Source organism: Centruroides vittatus, unplaced genomic scaffold (genome assembly GCF_030686945.1).
Source record: "Centruroides vittatus isolate TY-2023 unplaced genomic scaffold, ASM3068694v2 contig_596, whole genome shotgun sequence".
In the NCBI taxonomy this organism is placed as follows: Eukaryota; Metazoa; Arthropoda; class Arachnida; order Scorpiones; family Buthidae; genus Centruroides; species Centruroides vittatus.
The window spans coordinates 783,130-803,844 of NW_027122360.1; the positions used below are offsets into that span (position 1 = coordinate 783,130).

General features: G+C 26.9%; 1 protein-coding gene across 1 annotated transcript in view; it reads right to left on the reverse strand.

The window, feature by feature from the left end:
• Window positions 1-20,559, reverse strand: part of LOC136979217 (putative leucine-rich repeat-containing protein DDB_G0290503) — a 90,973-nt gene extending 70,414 nt beyond the window's left edge. Inside the window, exon 1 of the mRNA XM_067275158.1 lies at window positions 20,231-20,559. The gene's annotated coding sequence lies outside the window, so the exon portion shown is untranslated. The remainder of the gene's footprint in view (window positions 1-20,230) is intronic.
• Between the last annotated feature and the right edge of the window lie 156 nt (window positions 20,560-20,715).

Genomic DNA, 20,715 nt, shown 5'->3' on the forward strand with positions numbered 1-20,715 from the left:
CAAAATATTAATAAAAAACCTTTAGTATTAAATTACATTATCATCACTAGAATAACAGACTTTTCTCCTTTACATGATCAATAAAAAATACAGCTTTTATTGTTCATATTAAAAACAATTTATTGATTGACACATTTATTGATTAATTGTATGACATATGTTACATGTGACATAGTCTAGAATTAAATATAAAAGAAAAAAATCATCATCATAAAGAAAAGAATAAAACAGAAAGTTGAAAATTTTATTTTCTGTACTTTTTTCCATCAGTTTTTCATTTAAAGTTTGAGAATCAAAGATGAGAAAAATCTTTAAAAATGCTTTTCTTCAATAAATTCTAGCCTGTTGCCATTTTAAGTTAAATTTTTTAATTATTAACTTTGTAAAATAAAAAAAAAACATATTTGTAATGAAAATTTGCATATAAAATTAAAATTTAAAAAATCTCAATTATTTTTAATGAAAACAACTAAGTTTTATTATTAAATTTAATACATGTAATTTTTTTTATTATCGAATATCTAGCCTTGAATACTTAAAAATAGATGTAGTACAAGTGTTTTTTTTATCTATAAAAATAATTTAAATTTTAAAACAACTGTGACAGAAAATAAATGAATTGAATATATGTTCATCTTGTATAACTAATATGATTAATAAAATAATTTCACAGAATAAACGTTAAGCCTCAGGACAATATATTAAATTGAAAAACAACTAATATTTAATTTTTTCAACAGATTTATATGTAAAAATATTCGTATTTAATTGTAGGTTTTTAATATTTCATTACATAATAGGATCTACTTAATTATATGATATTTTTATGATTTGTTGATTTATATACAAAAATTATTCAAAATACTTTAGTGTATTGAAGATTTTTAAAAATAATTCTTATGTAACAGAATCATTCAGTAAATTTTTTATAACATATAAAATGCATTATATATATATATTGTTCTATTTAACTTTTGTAATAATTATTCTTATAACTGCCTATTTCACTTTTATATTTTTGTAATTTGTCGTTTTTTTTTTAAACTTAATTTTTTTATATGGGAATTGGATTGGTACTAACTAACTCTCTTTTTATTTTTTTACTTAGTAGACGAACATGATATAGACAAAACCACAAGCTTGATCAATTATTACCGTATTTTACGGACTATAAGATGCATTTTTTTTCTTCGAAAAATTGCCTCCAAAATTCAGGTGCGTCTTATAGTCCGTAGCATCTTATAGGTATTTAAAAAAAAAAAAAAATGCTTAAAAATTAAAGTGCGTCTTATAGTCCGTAAAATACGGTAATAAATGCCAAATGATCCATTGTATTATCGGGGAGCAATGAAGTTACTTTTAACAATTAGATATCAAGTAATTTGACTAGAGCTAAGCAGTTACGCTGCCATCTTTTGATTATTTTAATAATTATAATAAATTTAATTTACTTTAGAATTTCTGAAAGCAAAGAACTGGCCCAGAGTGTGTCTTGAATCTGCAACTCCTGTTTTACGGACAGATGGGCACGATTCTTGCCTATCGGCATCGCTTTATAACTAGGCTGACTATACATACTGTTTCAAATATTATGGTGCCATTTTTTGCTCTGTCCAGGCTATCCTATCATTTTAGTAAAATTTTCACTTTTGTCCCATTTTTTGAAAATAAAAAAAAACTTAGTGCTCTATTTTGTATACTTTACTCTGAACTCATGATTTATTAGAAAATGTTTATTCTGCATTATAAGAGTCATAAATTTAAACAGATACTGCTGAAGAATAAATGCACAGAATATAGCTACAGAATAGTTTCAATGAATTTAAGGAACATATTACACAAACAAATAGATGAATGTTGACAATTTGATCAATGAGTGCTAACAAAGACAATAATAACCAAACACTTGAAGAAATTGAAGGAAGAAAAAAAAATCAACGTAGCTGACAGATAAGTCAAAAATATTCAATGAAATGCACAAAAAAAGGATCTTGAATTCCAAGATTTTAATAATTTGATAAAATGAGTCCTTTGTTTTTCAGGAACTACAGGTTCTATAGAAAGAATATTTTCACTCATAAATTCCCTGTGGTTAAAAGAGAACTCATAATTAAATATTGAAACCATAAAAGCAATGTTAATTATAAAACAAAATTGCAACTTACAGTGTAATGTTATGATAAAATTGAGCATGACCAGAACTTAAGCAAAATAACTTCATCTGAAAAAATGCTTGGTTTGACTCTAGGAAACCTTCTACACCAACCAAACCATTAAATCTGACATCATACTGTAATAAAAATATCACTTTTTAGTTATTAGATTTTTGAAAATAAGTTCTATTACAGAAATTTACATTATTTATAAAATAGTCTTTTTTATGCTACCAAATCACAATGTCAGTAATAATGTTCAAAAAGTTGTTAATAATGTCCATTTACATTTCTTGACAAACTTTTAATAAGAGAAGGTTTGTATTTATCTGCTATGGCTTCCCCACCTTGTTTTGGTATGGTCAGTGTATTTATAACTATAAATACAATAAATAAAAAGTAGTTTTTATTACAATAATAAAATTGCATAAATGTCTTTAATAATGAAAAATTCAAAACTATAAGATTCAAAAACTGTAAGATAACGAATTAGATAGTTTTATAAATAGAATCCTCTGTCTGATAAAGCTTATTTTTTTCCTTGTAAATACAGAACAAAGGTCAAATAAGTGGAGAACAAAGCATATTACTGTCAATAATAAAAAAGTAAAGATTAATGTGACAGTTAACAAATCAAGTGACATAAGAGCTTCCTAAAAATCATTGCTAAGGATCTTACTGAGGGGCAAAGGCTAAGAAAGGTTTTTCTTTTTCCCTACTAAGCAAATATGCAAGAATTGTAACAAAGCAAACCAGTCTAACAACTGAAAGATAAATGATGATTATAATATATTCAGTGACAGTTCTATAAAGTAATGTGAAACCTAGTAAATAATAAAAGTCATGTAGTGCTTTTATAATTCATAATATTCAAATATGATTGGAGAATTGCTTAATATAAGACCAATAATGACATAATTTTCATTTTTTTGCACTTGAAATAATTTGAATTTAATAAAAATTTTTTTACTAATGATAAATAAGAAGAGATTTAGTCTTCAATGAAATAATGGCCAAACTCATCAAATTTGGGAGTACATAGAACAATAGGGCTTAGACGGCAATAATTTTTTCACCAACAGGAATGCTATGAAAATGATAACATTAAATTGTCAGAAGTATTTATTTGTGCATTTATTACTTCAATTAATTACAATTAATGTCAAAAGACAGTTTTCTACCTTATTTTTGGAGAACAAAGGGACAAGAAAAAGAATAGTAAAATTATAATATACTTCTACCATTCTGTAAACAATTATATACTGCTAATGGACTATTAAATAAATACACAATTCTAAGCACTTCAATATTTTAGTATTGTGTAGTTATTTAAATAATCCATTAAAGGCAATATATATCCATTTAAAAAGAATAGTAAAATAAAAGTGGCACTGGAAATTAAATACACTTTTAGGATAACTGAAGATTTTAGGAATGGATGAAAAGTATACAGAGAGGATTAGTGATAGATGGGCAGGGTTATTCTGGACTACGAAAGATTATATTTCTACTGCCTATTACATAAAATCAAGATGACAAGGATTTAGTTTACTTATAATCATTATAAGTTAAAATAAAATAAATGATTTAAGATAAATAAGAAAAATAATTGAAGATACATCTGTAAACTAAGTGATACAATTATGTATGGTTTTAATATTTATAATAATTGCTAGAAACTTATACTATTTTGTAAAATTATTGTTGCTACAATATATATTATCATCATATTGTATATATTAATAAACATTCTGTAATTGTAAAAAGTTTTATAATTGATTATTGACAATAAATTCTTCACATTCTACAAAACTGCAAAGATTTCTTATAATTAGAAATTTCCATCATGCAAATTCCAAAGCTAATTCCATGAATATATAAAAGAAAAAAAAATCAAAGGATTTCTAGTAGGTTCGTGATTGAAAATAATTTTTTTTTTTCTGTAAATGCATTTACAGAAATACTCCACATCTGTTTCAAATCAGTTCATTTTTATATATTATACTGTTTTTTCCTATTTATAGTATATGATACTAAACCAAATGATCACCACAATTAATCGGACTATTATTTTTGCTATTATTAATAATAGCAAAACTAACAGCCCAATTAATTACAGAAATTGTTTGTTTTAGTATGAATGCATCATGCTTCGGGATGTTTATTATATATATTTATATTATATGATGTTTAATTATTTGACATCTAGTTTGAATTTATAAAATTTGGTCTGTGTACGCATGAAAAGATTATATAACATCTCCATCTGAATTTAAATAAAGTCTGATTTTTAATCATTAATTTGTAACGAATCCAGTCCAGACAGAATCCTGTGGCTCCCTCATATTCAAAACACTAATATGATAATTAATAATTTATAAGAATAAGTATTTGTTGAGTTATAATTTGGCTAATTTAATGAAAGAATTAAGCCAATAATTTTCAGTAAATTATTAAATATCTTTTAAGAAAAATTTGTCAATGAATAATTTTTACCAAATTCTGTAAAACCAAAATATGCTACAATCACATTCATATCCTAGGCACAATTCAATAATAAGTGCACTGATCTTTAATTGTAAATTATTGTTTATCAAAAAATAAAATAAAGTAGATTTTGATTTTATATTGATTTGTCTTCAAATTTTACAAAATTCAGTAAAAATATTCATGAAGAATTTTTCTTAATAAAAAATTTTAATAATGCTCCACCTTCCAGAAGTTTTAGCTTAACTTTGAAAATAGAAACCTTTATCATTATATTGATTATTAATATTAACTTTGTTTAATATTTATAATAAATCTTATTTGTATAAGGCAATGGAGCCCAAATTACAGCCTCTGGGCCAAATCTACTGGCAGCACATGTTAATCCAGCCTGGAAAAATGTTTGATGCATCACTTGTAAATGACAGAAATTGTCCTACTTTTAGTATATTTGGAATATATGAAATATTTATGGCCCACCTACCTACATCTTGCACACAATTTATTCTGCAAATTGAAGTCTGGGCATCACTGGCATAAGGAACAGCAAAATAATAGTAAAATTTTATTATTATTTATAAGAAAACTAATTAGACAAATATAACAGTGTTTTAATACTGAAAGATCTCAGAGAGATATATTTCACAGATGTAAAATTCTACTCACTAAAAATATAATGAAAGCCAAGAATGAAAATATCTAAAAATAACAAAATCTTAAAAGTGAAATAGACAATGTAGAAACTAAAAAAAAGTATATATTGTGTCAGTTATTATGACTAATAGCTATCTGTTCAAAATCGTTAGTGAAAGATCTTAAACTGCTGAACATTGTTGATTAAAATATTATAAATGATTTCTGAATCTGTTTTTCTTCAAACCTGTCAAACTGTAAGAAAAGTCTTCAATAATTAAGTCTAAATTTATTAGAAAATTTTTTCCTCAGATTGGGTAAATAAGAAGTTAATAAAATTAACAGTCAAAACAGCATCCATAAGACAAAATGTTAATATTTATCTCGTCTTCAGATCCAAATTATATAATTTTGGATCTGAAAATGATATATACTGGTAATAGTCTTGAAAAACATTTTATCACGTAAAAACTCCTTAAAAATTATCAGTGCTTTGTTTAATTTATGATGTAAATATGGAATAATTTTTTATCAATAGAAAGACTATAAAAGCAGTCTAATGTCTTTTACAAAACCTTACTCATATGGGATGACTTCAAGGTTCCCTAGAACTCTCTTTGAGTCAGGAAGAAAAGGGGATGAGAATTATATAAATTTAATTATAAAAAGGTATAGAAATGTTAAACCAAGTGTTAGGATAGGATAGATTTAAAAAAGGATGATATAAGATAGAATAGATTTACAAAAAGTGTTACAAAAAAGGAGACTTAGAATGGCTTTGGAGTTTATCAAGTTTATTAGAATTATTGCATAAACTGCGATAAGAAAGGAGCTGTGATATATGTTATTCACAACTGATATTGTGTTTATATTTTACTTTTGATTTAATTTATGCACATCCTCACCTATAATTTCAAATTATCGTGTGATTAAATTTTTCCAAAAACCAAATATGCCTTTTTTCCCTTCATACCAGGGAGTGCAAAAGTAGGTATACAGTTGTTATTATGGAAAAGAACATAGAGGAAGAAAATAGGAAGAAAAAACATTTATTTTTATGTACAGATTAAATCACAAATAAGGAATACGAAACTTGTTTTGTTTGGTGTCACAACTTGGTGAATTTATAGACACTTGGCAAATTCATCTATTTAATCCATAATCTAATAAAGGGAAGCAGTCAAGTTAGCAGGGAGGGGAAAGTAAGTGGGTAGACGTAGTGCGGAAGGTGCCAGACAGATGCCCACCAGATATAACATATCGTTGGTGCACAAGAATAGTGACACAACTCAAAAAAATAGATCTTCCAGAACAGCCACTTAAAAGTTTCTTGTTTCTTTGTTAAGGCTTTGTCATGATCTTGGATTTTGAAAATTTTCAAATCTATTTTGGAAATAAATATTAGTGTTCGTTCTTCCACATAAAAGTATGGGGAGTTTGCTATACATTTCTACAATAAACTCGAAATTGGAAATTTTTGAGTTGTGTCACTATTCTTGTGCACCAATGATATGTATATTATATAACAGACTGAAGAGGAGCAAAAGCCCGAAACACATCTCTGTAAAGTTTATGGATTAAATAGATGAATTTGCCAAGTGTCTATAAATTCACCAAGTCGTGACACCAAACAAAACAAGAAAAAGAAGACATGGTTTCGACAAAACAAATACGAAACTAATAAAAGATAATAAAAATAATAATAATGAACACCAAACATTTGTATTTCTCAGATTCTCAACTGTATACCTACTTTTGCACCCCCCTGATGTTAGTAATTACATTTCTTAATTTTATAGGATTTTCCTTGACAGAACTGTAAAAAAAAATTTACAAAACTTGAAAACAGCAAAACCATCTACCAACAAAATGGATAAAACAATTTCTTCCCAATGCAAAGCAACTTGAGCACCAGCTATCAACTACCTGATACATTAACTCTACTTTAGAACATAGCTGGAACCAGTCAATCTATAGACTCTAGTAATAGTGCCACTTTTGCATTGAATAATTCTACTTTATAATTTTAATCCTGCAATAATTGTATTTTTACAAATTTTTAAATATCAAAAGGGCAAAGGGCACTGCTCTTCAAAATCAATCATTAGTACCAACATTCTGAATGTATAAATAAATACTATTGAACCAAAAAAAATTGTTGGAGTTTTTTGCTGGTTAACTCTGTTAATGCAAAATACATTCATATTTTATTACTCAACTAATATTTAATAGTTTTTATTTTGCTTCTACTTAAGCTTTTAATTTGCACTGATTCCTTTATAAGTTGCTTCTACACAATAAAAAAAAACAGAATATAATGAATAATTTTCTAAACACGGAATGCTGGCTAGTTTAAATTAAAATGTCGGCTATAATAATAAATACAAATTTAAAAAGTTTAAATTAAAAAGTAAATTAAATTTATGACAGTGGTTGGTGTGTTGTTATTAAAAAGTCTTTAGGATGCTCGCCACATTTAATATTTACAGATTTTTGAGCTTTTATTTTTAGTTTTTATTTATGTTCCTTATTCTACATAAAATTATTTTTCATTACTTTCTTATTATTATTGTTTTGATGTTTGTACTCCCAAAGCTTTTGCTTTCCTAGGTCTATACCTAGTGGTCCTAATGGAAAAATCCACTAATAGCATCACCTATATTTTGTAAAGAAATGTGTCACCTCTACATCTCTGCCCATGGTGGAAAAAAATCATATTTTAAACCTATAATATGCTTCTTGTCTAGTTTAAATGTATTGATAAGCTCTATAATGGTCTCTTTATTTCTAGACTTATCACACAGCCATCAGATACAAGACCAGCCTCAATATATCAATTTTTTTAATAGTATAGACCATTATAGAACTCACCAACACATACGTAAACCTATAAAAATGTAGTCTTATTGAAAAAAATACCATACAAAACAATTTCAACTAAATATCTCATATCGTTTCTGAGATATTAAAAAAAAAATTGTAACACTTTTACTTCTTTACGTCAAAAACTAAGCATTTTGAGATATACTAGTTTTCTCCCAATTACTTATTTTTTGATGTCCCATCTCCTTCAAAATTTGTCAGTCTTATTGTTTAACACCCTGTACATAAAGTATCATTTACACAGTAATTGATTAGAATCAAACTATTATAAATATTAAGAGATATTCATTTATTTACATGACAAAAAAAATCTAGAACATACAAATTAATAAACAACAATAACAATTAAATATTAATACTTATTAATCAACTAAAAATAATGAGTCAATAAAAACTGAGTTTCAATAACACTTAAAATTAGGGGTTTTAAATTCTTGAACAAGCAATTATTTATTATGGCTACAATGCTAGGCTGCAATTTTTAATCATATTGTTAATTTCTTTCATTTAAAATACCATATTTACTTGCATATAAGATGGGGTTTTTATCCATTTTTCACTGCTTCAAAAACCTAGGTCGTCCTATATGCAAGAGTGAAGGAATCTTTTCATTTTTGTAAACTGCATATTTGCATTTTTTACTGGATTCTCACCTTCTGGTGTTTAAAAACAAAAGTAGTTTATCTGGGTCATTTGAATCATTCTTGTGTATTGTCAGGAGTAAAGATGAATAGATGAATTAGCAGAATTAGAAGGAGCAATAGATGAATTAACTTCCAAAATTACAAGGGGAGCTATAAGTTTTAATTCATTCTCACGTGAAAACAGATGATTATTTGGAAATTAGAATTTCAAGAAACTCATAAGTGTAATAGACGAAGAGTGAATTCGACTATTAAGAATTGGCAAAAATGGTTCCCAATTGTCCAGCTTTACATGAACAAATTATGTTGTCGATTTTACAAGATTTTTCCTTGAAGTTTAAAATGCCAGTAATTTTTGCAGGACAATGTGTGCATTTACATGCATTTGATATTATTTTATTTATGATGAAATGAAATAAAAGTAGAATTGTATTAATAAATCTAATTTTCTTTATTCTGATCTTTAAAGTCACACCTCATCCTATATGTGAAGTCGTCTTATATTCGAGTAAATACGGTATATGCTCACCACTTCAAATAAGTAGTGTCTTACCTCCATACATCAAACTTTTTCTTTAATAATGGGATCATGCCAGTTATCTATCTAATACCTTACAGAAGAAAATTTTTGTGTTGAAATAACATAACTTCCAGTTTGCATCGGAAGTCTGTATATAGTTAATCAGGGCCTCCTGCCATAAGGTTTCCCTATCTGGTCTTGTCTTTTATCTCTAACACTTTTTTCAAGATTAAGGAAAGACAGGCAGTGGATGGACAACAGTGGGAATTTATAGGTCTATTATTATTATTTATATTTATATACATACATATATAGAGATCATTTGCTATTTAAAATTTATTATTAAAGAATTAAAGAGTTTAATTCAAGTTATAAATCTATTAAAGTTTTCTTAAGTATTTTGGCAGATAAAATAACAAAAATAAAATCTTTTTATCTGCCAAGTATAAGTAAAAAAAATATATATATATTTATATATATAAAAACAAAAATTTTATATTTTAGTATTTAAACTATATTATATAAGAAACATTTTCAGAATTAATAGTTTTATTTTCAGTTAAATTACCTATGTAACAGATAACTTTTTACATTCAACAACCAAATGAAATCATCACATTTAGAATTACATAAGCTACATTTTTTGACTTATAATTCTTTAACAAATTTTCACAATCAGCAGTCTCAAGTAATGGTATCTTTGCTGAATTTGTGTAATTCCTCGTATCTTCCAAACAGACATTCAAAAATTATCTGAATGTTTGATATAAACTATGTAACTGGAATTTTTTTGTTTCAGACAATCATATCAGTTGAACTAAAGATGAAACTTATTATCTTGAAAGGATTTTTATTTAATAAACTATATACTTTGAATCTATAAAGAATGATTTTATAAAAATGTGGTTAAAAATAAAAATAATTTAATAGGAAAATGTTATAATTAGGAACCCTTCAAAACATTAAAATCAAAAATTGAGACCAATTCTAGTGAAAAAAAGAACTTGTGCTTAGAGGCAAAAACTTTGGCATTACAAACATTTGGTTTATAAGCTAAAATTGTTCAAAGGTCAAAAATTCCATAGAAAAATTAAGTAAAAGAATGAAAACTCAAAGTACAAATGTTAAGTGCAAAGTAAATGTTCACACTTCCTCTATCTAATTTGTCAATGGGATTTTTTTACCTTTAAACAGTGTTAACCTATGAACAAGATGTTTATTGTCTATGAAACTTAATTTTTTGTATTTAAGCACAAGTTTTGATTGTCATATAAAATTGGTCTCATAATTTTTTTATTTTAACATCCTAGAAAAGTCCTTGATAGCTTACTCTAAAGCAGGGGTGTCAAACTCAAACTATTTAAGTGCCAATTTTTTGTCTGGAGTATGACAGCGGGCCAGATGTTTTTAGCTTTTGTAGCGAAAAATTTTCTAAAAAGTAGCCCAAAAGTAAGACTCAAAAATCTCCTCTTTAATAACCTGAGATTTGACAATAAATTAAAAAAACACCATTTATACTTTTCCAGCAATAACTTTAATCACAGAACAAACATTTTTGGCCAATTTACAGGCCTGAAGCAGGTCTGTAAACTGATCCGAAAATAAGGATTGCAAAACTGAAAGTATAAGAATAAAGTGTAATTTACTAATATTTCTAAAACACTCATTTTATATACAAAATAGTGCAAATTATGTAATAAATGATCTTGTGAAGACAGACTTTAATCTGAAATTCAAAAGATGAAATAGAGAAAATATAATGTAAACAAGAAATTAAACATAAAAATAAATCAAATAAAATAAATAACTAAGTAATATGAAAAAATAAAATCAATAATAATTATTATTATTATTATTGAGTTCAACAATTTTGTTTATTAAGTCTTAGCCCTATTTGTTTAAGTACAAAATATCACATTTTGTTTGATATCAAGATAATAAAATATAAACAAATAGCATTATTGAATTTATGTCGTGGGCCTGGGCCTGGGCTGCAAGTAATTGTCTTGCGGGCCATGACTGGCCCATGGGCCAGATCTTTGACATGCTTGCTCTAAAGGTTCCTCAATAAGAAAAGGAACAATTCCAGCAAGATAAATTCTTTGAAAATAAAGCTTCTATAATCTTACTTTTAAAGAATTATTGTATATCTTCCTAATAATTATATAATTTAAGAAAATAAACTGTTCTAATAACTAAAATTGTGAATCTATCATTTCTTTCCTTTATTTTACATTAATTTTATTTGAAAAGAATGCAATAAATGATATATATAAACCAATTACATTATTTTAAAAGATCATTATATCAGATCAACCATTTGGACAAACACTTTAGTTAGTTAATTATATAAATAAATACTAAAATTAAAAAATAAAATATTGTATTTCTATGCGAATAAAAATTTTTTTAACAGCATTTCAAAACTGTTTTATATAATATTCTAAATTCTTAAAGTAACTGCTTCGGTAGTAAATCATTCAATCAACATATCTCCAAAACTGGGTTTGTATAAGTACCCCATGCACAAAACCCACACCAGCACTATGTAAATTTTTCTTTTCATAGTGCTGGTATTGGTTTTGTGCATGCTGTAATCAATCAATCATCTATCTATATACAACTTTGCACAGCAGAAGAAGGGGAGAAAAATCCTTCGATTTCATATGATTTACCACAATGCAAGTCAGTTGTTTTCAAAACCTTGATTAGAAGGGTACACACAAAGTAACCTGACATTGTTGACAGATCGGAAGAGTTCTGCTATATTAAAACACTTGTGAAATATTATCTTGATTCCTTGATTATCAACCTTGAATCAAACACTCATAGAAAACTTCCAGAACACTCCAGCTTTGGATAGATGTGACTATAGAGCAGACTATATAGTGGTTAAGTACCGCTATTCCCTTAGTAACATCTTTAAGGAAACTGAGAAAGCTACAGACAGCAGAATACTGTAAAAGAAGAATCAGTTTAACTCCTAGGAATAACAAAGCCCAGTAAATCCCCTTGAGAATTTTGTCTCTCCACAGTACAGTGGGTGATCGGTTAATGACCATAATTCGTTCCAAGACTTTGTTTGCTATCCGAAGCGTTCGTTAACCAATTATCAATTTACCATAGGTTTTTATGGAAATTTGATTAATTTGTTCTAGAGACCCCAAAAAATAAATAATATATACTTTCTCACTATGTTTATTTATATGCAATAATAAAAATACATATATATACAGTCTTGCATTTTTAGTCGTTTTTTCCGTTTGTGGGGGTTAAAGAATCTGTCTAATGTCGATTGCTTTTCTTTCTTCTTCGGGATTTTTCAGAAGTAATTAATAACATTGTAGTTGTAGAGATCCCTAAGCCTATTAACCTCAACCTGGTTTAGATGCCATTCTAAGACCGTTGTTCTGACATCGTCCCACTTTTTCAAAAGATTTTTAATAGCAGATGTCAGTATTAATCCTGATGTCCTCTTTTTCAGAAGAAAACATATCTTGCCGAGATTCTTGATGTTCTTCATTAAAAAGTTCTTGGCATTCTTCTGTCGTCAGATCAGTTTCAGGTTCCACTATGAGCTCTTCAATGTTCTTTATTTCTCAGATGTAATTTTTGTTACTCCTTTAGCCGCTTGAGTCTTCTTGATTATACTGTATCTTTCTTAGATGAGATTGAACTGCAGCCTACTGTAGACCTGTTCAAGTCATACTGCCCAGCAACACCAGACCTCTTCTGCTATATTAAAACACTTTCTACCACTTTCTGCTATATTAAAACACTTTGCCCACTCTCTACCTTTGCTATTATACTCTAACCTTTTGAAAATAAAAATAGAAGCAAAACTTAACAAGTGCCCGCAAATACTATAAAAGAATTGTTTCTGTCAGAAAAATAAAAGACTGGAATTACAAGGGAGAGTTTCAAAGTTTGGAGGAATACTATCCCAATCAGTATATACTAGGTTGAGCATCGATGTCGACATCTCCTGCACTCCAAAAAGTTTTGAATTGTTGCCTGAAGACAAGGGAAGACCAATCGGTATTCATTATTTTACATTGCTTCTTCTTGTGTTTGTTCTGTGAGGTGTTTGTTGTCCAAACATAAAAATCTTTCGTGAAAGTGTTCATTATCCAATTTGTTCGTTAACCGATCACCCACTGTACTCATTAGAGATGATAGAATAGCATACAACTTGGTGTATGTGGGAGTCACCATGTAATCCTTAACTTTGCAGTTAAAAGGACATAAGTATGGCATTAAGAAGTTATTCTTCTGTAAAGCCCTGCTGCTTATACCTTAGACAATTTGATCAATGTTCACCAAGAATTTAGGGTCACCAAGCATCATCATAGACATGTTCAGGCTCTGAAAATCTATAAATAAATTCACAACCTTGTCAACTACAGAGACCTAAAGGTAATACTGAGTGTTTGGAAATCCTGATTTGAGGACTACACAATATAATACAACATGAATTTTATTACTATCCCTTATCTTTTAGTTTTTGTTTATGTCAAAGCAATATACCAGAACAAGTAAAATTTTTTATATTTAAATCATGCTCAGTGCTTATGTGTTTTTTTTTTTTTTTTTGTTCTATTTCCATTTGTATTTGAAAACATTCAATTTTTGAAACAAGCTGATGAAAGTCATTAAATATGACTAAAACTGTTAGTTTTTTCAGCTTAATAAACCTTTTTTGCTGATGCACAAGATTGTGTGTAGATGATTGAGTGATATATACTAAATTGACATAGCATTTATAATTATGAAATAATGTATTCAGAAGTAATTAGCATATTTTATTTCTTACGATCATGAATTAACCATCAGTAATTACACTTTTATTACTCATACAATCAAATGATATTCAAATGACACAATCCTTTACATATTTTATTTCCTATAGAGATCTAAATAATGTATTAAATTTTCAATTCTTATGAATTTATATGTATTTTATGAACAGACATTTATTTCATAAATTTATTGCTTCCAATATACATGTAACTGATTTCAACTTATACAGTACATGTATCTTGACATTTAAGCAGTAAGTAACATTAGCATGCTTAGATAAAGATAAAAATGTAATAAGCTAATATTTTCATAAAATAATTCTGTAAAATGCAAACATATCAAAAAGTTTCAAAAACTGATTTTAAAAAATTCACATCAATCTTTCTTATAGGATATAGCTGAAGCCCAAGATCTTTATCATTTTTGCAATTAAGACACTGTCAGAGAAAAAGAGTTTTTTCAGAATTATATTTAATTCTTAAAATTTTAACTTTGTCAAATATAAATATGTTTTGTCTTTATCTAAAGATGCAATGAAGGATATTGCACATCTTTTACTATCATATTAATTGATTTTATCCACTAAAAACAGTTCTGATTTTTTATTTCCACTTTAAAACACTAACATTCAGTCAGTCATGTCAATTAATTGTTCCTGTTTGGAAATAATTAAAAACATTGACAAATATGTTTGCTTTGTTACAACAAAATATAAATTTAAGTGATCAGTTTCTGTACTTTTTTTACAAATAATAATTATTATTATTATTGATTACATAAGCTCTTTAATAAGACATTAAGCTACACTATCTTCAGATAGATAAATTTATGTAATCAGAATTGCATACTGCATACAGCTTAATGATGATTTATTTTATCAAACAAAATTATTAATATATTTATACACACACTCAAAGAATATAAATTATTTTATTTTTAGCAGCAAACACAAACATTATATTTGAAATTATATTCTTAAAATTGAATTATTATTATTATTACACAAAGTTAGTCAAAATCATGTAAAAATTAACATATTTTTTAAACTTAATTATACTGCTTCTTTGAAAAAAAAATTAAATTTTTCAGCAATATATATAGCATATAAGTGTAATAATCAACATTTTACACATCAAATCCAAACCACACTTTCTCTAGTATATCATTATTGATATAGACAATAACTTGTATATGTCCTAATAACTCTTGCAAAGTGACATCATCATTTTGACTAATTCTGTATAACCATTTCCACCATGCAGATACTAAGAGAATATTTTTCCATGCCTATCAAGAATATCTTATAATTGTCAGCATCACTTTAAATAAATCTATATAAATTAACTTTTACAATTAATCATTATTACAAGATTTCTTTATTTTAATTTTTCTCTCAATAATATATTGGAATCATTTTCATAAATCATCTTTTCCTTTAATTTTAATCTAATATTTACCCAAATCATACTTTTGAAGGAAAATCCTTGTAACAATTATTTTAAAAAGAGCAGATAAAATATATCTAAAATATCATGACAATTATTTAATTTATAAAGCTTTGAGTTTTATAAATTAAATAGTTATTAAAATAAATTTTCACTTATCTTCTTTTTATAAATTCAGCTACTCTAAACTTGGCATACATTAATAAACACTGCACATATAATTCACTAGAGTTAGCATGACTATTCTCATTAAACAAAAATGAAAACATTTGCTTTCTTGTAGTTTCTTCTTGCTGGATATTGGTTATATGTGCAGTGTTTATCTTCTTTTTTATATTAACTCAAATTGAGTAAGTTTATTAAAAATTTTATGAAAGTACAGCATCCAATTTGATATTTGCCTAATTATTATTTATAGCAAGTATATTAAAATTAGCATTTTCAAATGCCTTATTTCATGTTAATATTTAATTTAATTATATCTGTAATGTACAGTACCTAATATATTTAGGATAAGCACATATCAGTTAAAAGTGGATTTGTTGATGTAACACATTAATACACAATAAGTTCTGCAACTGGTTTCTTATTTTACTGACCACAAGTAGATCTGACTCATAGTGGGTTTGGCCAGCATAAATGAAGGATGGAGATTAAAGCCAATGACAAATCATAAGATTGCAATAGGTGCCAGCTTAAGTCTCTTGTAGGTAGGTACTTTACTGCATGGATGACAGGCTGGCATCATGTAGATTTAATGTATATAAGAAAATTATTCAGTAGATATTATTAGTTTAAAATAATGAATAAACACATAGATATTCTTGTAAGTTAAATCATAGGAGCCAGACATTTTTATTAGATACATTGCCTACACAATTGTTTTAAAGCTGTTTTATTAAATTGTTTTCAGTTTTGTTTACAGTTCTTGTGCAGTGTTTGTTTTTAGTATTATATGCACCATAAGTTGGTTCTGTGTCTGTTGTACATATATCCTGGTATGGAGTGGTGTCTATATTAATGTAAAGCTTCAAAAATGTTTATGCAATATTAATCAAAGTGTGGTTTTTTTGTTTTGAAACATAATTGAGAATAAAAGTCATTAATTAATTTATTAATTATTCTGCATGAATTTGTATATAAAAAAGCAATATAACTTTTCTTTGGTTTACAAAAATTTTGAAAAAAGCACACAAATCGTTTTGTCAAATTGTTGTAAAATCATGAAAAATACTGAAAAAGTTGATGATAAGATTTCACATGCTTAAATTGCTCAATTTTAAAATCAAAAGTTCAGTTACATTCCAACCAAGCTTGTTTCAGGAATCTTGGATGGATTATAAAAATGTGGAATAGCAGGGACCAGTCTATTTACTTAGTGAAGAAAATGGATTGTTGATGAATCTCTGACAAGGTCACTATGCATTACCAAAGAGGTTCTGGAATTTTTAAAATCTTTCAGAACCTAACTGAGTACTATACATACCATACAAGATATGTGAAATAATTTGTACCTAAGTTATTGTACACTAAAATCAACAATATCAAGTACTTCTACAAACCAAACATATAAAATAATAAACATGGAATTTACTTCTCATTCATTCACATCACACATGGAATTTACTGTTTTGCTATTATATGTAATGAAAAATTAACACAAATGTAGTACTAGATTGATTGAATGTAATTGATAATTAACACTTTAAAACAATTTACATGTACAGTATCACATGTCCATAGCAGAACCTGAATAAAATGGAAACCTGCTTAAATAAAAAAAATTCTTTAGAATAGAGTGATTTTCTTATGTTAAAGAAAAAAAAAACCTGTTCAAATGGAAACCTGCCAAACAGAAAAAAATATTCTTACCATCAATTTTGATTTACACAGGTTTTACTATATTAAAGTTCTTGAACTGGTTCATATGTTTTGCTGGATTTCAGATAATTACAATGATAATATTTTCTGTTAATTATATCCTTAAAAACATATGTTTAAAGTGAAATAACATGACCTAAAACAGTGGTTCCCAACTGGTGTTTCGCGGAACACTGGTGTTCCATAAGCATCTCCCAAGTGTTCCGCAGATTTAGTCGCAAATCGGAAAGTGTACAATCGTATTCGAACCGCCGAATATCAAAAAATTAAAATCATAAAATTTTCATAAACTTAAATATATATGTACGACTCGTACTTATGGAGTGTACTACTGTTTCGAATAAGATAAAGGCAATGATAAAAACTGAATGAAATATATAAAAAACATCAGGCACAAGTTTCCCATTAAAGTTATTTAGGTATATTTTTTCCTGTCTTAGAATTGGCATTAATAATATGAGTAGAGATTTTGAATTATAACTGCTCAATTCTAATAAAATAACTGATGACAAGCTTATGTATTTCATATTAACTTAAGTAAGTGTTCCGCTAAAGAAAATTGCTCACAAAAGTGTTCCGCATCCTAGAAAAGGTTGGGAACCACTGACCTAAAATATATTAATTATGTTAGTAGGCTAAGAATCAACTTTATCAGTTGAATTTTCTAGCAATAATGCCTTGATTCTAAAATTGAGACTGAGTAATTCCAATAAAACATCACAGTCACAATATTATCTAGAACAAATGTTTAATCTGGATGATATTATAAAGCTTTTTAAAAAAGTGTTTTTCACTTAGGGGCTGACCATAAATGACATCCACACTGGAAGGGAGGAAGGGTGTTATGACAAGTCAGACAGAGGGGGAGGGGAAGGGGTTGAACTTCAATGGACATTCATTTTATTTCATTAAATTTTATACAGTTTATGCATTTTATTATTCATATAGCGATAAAGGTTTTGCAGGGATTTGAGTTTTGTTGGATGTCCAAAGGGGTAGGAGTTATGGAAACTTGGACAAACTGAGACAATGGGAGGGGAATAAAATTTGAAGAAAAATGTAGATGTAATTTATGGACAGCCTCTTATATGAGAAGGGAGTTAAAAATATTTGTCATTGGATTTTATTATTTCTGTAATTGTTAAGCTATTTTAACTCAAAAATTGATATATATGAATGTCACTATTAGAACAAATGCATAATCAAAATGATTTTCAGCTGAATAAAATCTAGATTTATTGCTTAAACATTACCTTTCATAAAAATAAAACTGCATAATTGCAATACTAAATAAAAAGATGTAATTGAAAGCTTCTTAAAAGCACTTTCAATTACAGTTTGCTTATCTTCAACTTTTTAATGGACAAATTGATCAAACTGTGATACAAAATGTTTTTAAAATAAACTTAATATATTTAATTATGCAGATTTTAACAAAGACAGTGCCATATTTTGTAGCATTTTATTATGCATTTTCAAAATTTCAATACCTCATTAATGCTAAAATAAACACTTAAATAATGTTTACTATAGCATTTATGAGGAAAAATTAAAATAAAAAGAAACAAAAAAATGATTGTAAAGAAATAAATCAAGATTTATTCCACTGAAAATCATCTTTGATATTCATGAATCCATTTAAAGAATAACAACAATTTTGCCAGGAAAAATGAATAATTTTATAATAGTTCAATGAACGAATTCTGATCTTTATCAGAATACAATGCAATCTAGAAAAACAAACTTGACTTTATCGTAAAACTGTTCTTTGTATATAAAAACAAAACTAAAATAGATCATCATATACATAGTTTGAACATTCTGCTTCTTTTGTTTCGTTGAAGACCATCACAAGCAATCCTCCACAAATAAAAGAAAACAAAGTAACCATTCCATAGTAATCGACGGGACACTCTAGTTCGAGCGTTATTACATAGAGGCGCAACAATAAATTTACGTAAATAACAATGCCACTTTACAATCTGTAATCTATTCTAAATTCATTTCGTTATACACATAAACAAAGACAAGCCAGTACGACAGAAAACGTCATCAGAATCTAAAAAATATTAAATGTGGCTCCATCCACATTTTGTCTTTGGTTATTATTTTGATAAATTCACCAATTTATTCATAGTTTTAAATATATTCATTGATCTAATATGCTGTTTTTAACATTTGGAAAGATCATTACTAAAATGCACACAAGAAAACACATCAGTTTATAAATAAAACTTCAAAAATAATAGTTTAGAATAAATCCATAAGAAATTAATTAATTTAGACATACTTCTTGCATATTTTTAATATTATCATCCAGATATAACATCATGCAATATATTAAATTAAACTTCCAAATTTTGTTTTTAATGATAAATCAATGTTTAATATAAACAACTTCCTCATCCAAAAAAAAAAAAAAAAAAGACAATTGAATGTATCATTTAATCTTTACAAATGAACAGAAATGCTTATTTAATTTACAATTAAATCAATAATAAACTTTTGTATCGAAAAGTTAAGTTAATAATCTGAAAATATGTAATTAGAGGAGGAAAAAAGAGGAATAAATGATCGAAATCCGAATATCCGATTTAAATAAACTTTCGTTGCCTTTTTTTTAATCGTCGTTTTTAATGGTCAAAAGTATATAAATGGAGTTAGATTGATCGTGTTTTGAACTAAGAGCGTAATGAAAGGCGAGCATCTTGTTTTGTTTGATTAATGAGCTACGAATAAGATTCATTTGTACGACGAAGATATATTGTACGAAAATGTATTCACCTTTTACTAAATCGCTTTTTACGTGTAAACCACATTCGTCATTATTGTTAACTTTGGTTGCATTCCTTCCTTGAAATCGATTAACGAAATGCGTGTTTTCACTCTTCGTCCCGGGTTAGGCTTAGCACTTCTCTAAGACCCGACTAATATAAACATAACGCGCCATCTTCCATAATTACCACTAATTATCTATGTCCGTCAAACTTATTATTCGAGAGAATAATTAATAAATATTGCTTATTATATAACAAACTTAAAATTTATATAAATTTAATATATTATTGACCAATCGTTTATCGAAATTCGCTAAACTGCGTAATCTCTCTCGACCGTACGTCACGGCCAGTTCTCCGCTTCGAGATTAATCAAATTATAAATTTGTTCAAAATAAATATATTTTAATTATTACAGTATAAAAATAATAATATTATTAATACTATTAATTAAAATGTATTAAACGTTTAAAATTAAGTCAATCGCGATAT